Raw genomic sequence first — 3,215 nt, 5'->3', positions numbered from 1 at the left:
TTAACGTTAACGTACTTAACTTAATACTAACTTACTACGTTAACTACTTACTTACTATTACTACTTACTTACTTACTCTTCTTCTCTCTCTCTCTCTCTCTCTCTCTCTCTCTCTCTCTCTCTCTCTCTCTCTCTCTCTCTCTCTCTCCGCCTCTACGATATCATCTCTTAATTGAAGGCTGTATTCAAATTTCGATTTTCCTTGAAAAAAGTGCCTCATATGAAAAGAATGTATCTTATATTTTTGAAGAATTTTGAAGAACATGAGGAATCACTTTTTATCTGATTGTATCATAATTTCTGGAATATTCTGTATAAAAGGATAAACTGTTTTTCAACTAATGCTTTTAAGTTCAATTCAATCTTCTACTGTAGATAAAATTGATTACATCATTTTTAAATATTTTAAGTTACTAACTGAATCTCTGATCGTATACTGCATGTATGTTAAGTGTATATTCTTTTATTTTGCTCATATAAGAATATAAATCTATCGTTAAAAAAAAAGAAACAGCTTTATTATTCGATGAAATGTTTTGTCATCTCCTTTTTTTTGTTTACTATGTTATTTATTATATTATTATAATATAAATTGTTTTCTTGTGCCATCACAGACTTTAAACATAGCATCATTTGCGTAATTTTATACGTTCTCAGTTGTCATCTATCTTGCTTAACCTCTCTTTTATATAATCCAAAAATATTCGACATTTAATCAGATTCAAGGACGATATGCGACATTGTAGCGACAACAAATACCACTTCCGAATTTCAGGTGCTATTTTATGCGACAGCAAAAACGCGAGCTGCGCGAGCGACAGCAAGCAGGTAAACAAGCAGATAAGCAAGCAGATAAGCAGGCAGGTAAGCGGATTTGAAGAAACCGCCACGCTGTCACATATCCGAGCTACAAAGAAGCTTTGCAAAAATCACAGGCGGTAGCGACAAGCCGGTTGCGAGAGCAGTATCCTCGGTCAGGGTCGGCGAGTGTAAGCGAGCACGAAGGTAGATCAACATTGATGTCAGCTCATGTGTCGCCGGTTCTAAGAGTCGACGATAAGCACAGTGTTATAAACACATCGCGCTATCCCGACATAGTCGTCGTCGGAAAACTACATGCGACTATCAAAATATATAGGAATACATCGGTGATAATGTCAGACATTATGGCCGGTAGTATCAGTTCCGCGATACGTTCCACTGCGATTTTAACGTAGCAGCAAAAAACCGTAACGGAAATAGCGGTAACAAAACGCGGTAAGCCGATATTCAAATCGGACCCGATTTGAGTATAAATGCGCGAAGCCGCACAACTAAATCGACCGAGCAAATGGAATTTAAACGGATGCGTATATTGGATAGCCCTCTAGAAAATCGATGGACTCGAAAATCCTCTCCAGTCGGTTCTAAAAGACTCGTTTGTTCGCTCATTCACTCGTTCGCTGAGGCGAACTTTGAGTTGCAAAAGCGTGTGAACGGAATATCGTAAAAATTAATATAGACGAAAGAGAGATATCATATCTGGGATTTATTTAATTCGAAGTAGTCACCTGATTTTCTTTACAAGAATGACCTCACCTAGGGTGTTTTTATACTCCAATTAAAATCATTGTATTGATAACATATTGTATATTATATTATTGTTAAATTCATAATGTTAAATTGTCCTAATTTGAGTTATTTTTAGTTATTTTTATAGGTCACTATTTTTACTCAATACGACGTTAATTTAACTAAAACAAATGGAGTTAAATAATTTAATTTAAGAAAATGTATTGAATTTGACTCGAATTTAACATATTGCATACGTTAATATGAACGTTGTTTACTTTGAAACTAATTACAGAAATGGATTTATATTTTGACACGTATGGAAATTAAAAATAACAAAATGTCATTTAACTCAAGAAATTAGATTATCATTGCTCCTTTGATATCTAACAGTGTTGTAATCTGATTTATTAGTATTTAGAGAACATTATACAGATTTAATTACAATTTTCTGAAAAAAAGAAATTAAACAAATATTAAACAGAATAAAGACAAAGCTTACTATGACAGTAGATATTTTTAAAATAAAGATATCAATTAATATAAAAATATTTTTTCATTAATTAAATTGCGCAAAGATAAAAAAGTTTTACAGTTTTACGAGAAAAAATATGTTAAAAAATATTTTCAAAACGATATTTAACGTTTCACATTTTTTTCATTTTGTAGAGTATAAAACACCTCGTTATTTCCAGATTAAAGAATCAAATTAAGGTAGATTATTTTTCTCTTACATAATAACAGAACATTATATAGATCATAGTACCTTTATTTTTCTAAAAAAAATCAAAATTTGATTCATTGTATTATGCGATTAATTTAAAATTTTAATGTAACATGCTTCATTTACTCATCGTTCTTCTCATTATATGAAATAGCGCGATAAACTTATTATATAAGTGCAAACATTTGATTCATTACAAATGAATCATTTAGAAGCTGCTTTTTTTTTTGTAGCAGCTCGCTATTCGTCTCGAATCTCACGCCGAGGTAGGCGAATTCTTGAACGCGCGATTTCGTAGCTGTAATGTGAGTAGCTGCAATTTCTATTGCAAGATAATGCCACACGAAGCAACGTTGCATCGTTTCTCCCTCGATTCATGGAGCGTACGGAAAATTTTTTTTTATGTAACTGAGAAATATTTTGTGGCTGTTAAAGTTCTGAATACTTTGACGCTGTATTGATGTTAAATAATAACAACAATTATGAGCAATATTATTAAAGAGTCTCTGACATATTTTCATTTCACTAAAATTAAATATAAAGTTATAAGTAAATTATTATATAATATTAAATTATTACATTATATCACTCTTTAACGTAAATCGTATTAATTAATTTCAATTAGACTTCTTCATTGAAGATAAAAAAAGCAAGAAAAGCAATTGCGGAGATAACTGAATAATTTTTTGAAATAATTGAAGATTGTATGTATTTATTGCCAATATTATACTCTTCACTCTGATCACACTCTGGCAATGTTATCTTAACTAAGATTATAAAATACTGGTTGCAATGATATTTGCAATGATAATAATGTTTCGATCTGCAAGATAATTAATGCAGCCGTTATCGATACAGTATCATCGTTATAAATTCTCGCATATACGCGGTGCATGTATGCGAATCAATAAGCCTATTCTTATGTTATACATATATATAT

The 3,215-nt window shown here is 31.2% G+C and overlaps 1 protein-coding gene across 1 annotated transcript in view; it reads right to left on the bottom strand.

Moving 5' to 3' along the window:
• Window positions 1-3,215, bottom strand: part of LOC105618259 (segmentation protein cap'n'collar) — a 115,169-nt gene that overhangs the window by 14,729 nt on the left and 97,225 nt on the right. The window lies entirely within an intron of this gene.

This window comes from Atta cephalotes, assembly GCF_000143395.1.
Source record: "Atta cephalotes unplaced genomic scaffold scaffold00001, whole genome shotgun sequence".
In the NCBI taxonomy this organism is placed as follows: Eukaryota; Metazoa; Arthropoda; class Insecta; order Hymenoptera; family Formicidae; genus Atta; species Atta cephalotes.
Note: the sequence above shows the minus strand (reverse complement) of the source record. Positions and strands in the feature narration are given on the sequence as shown.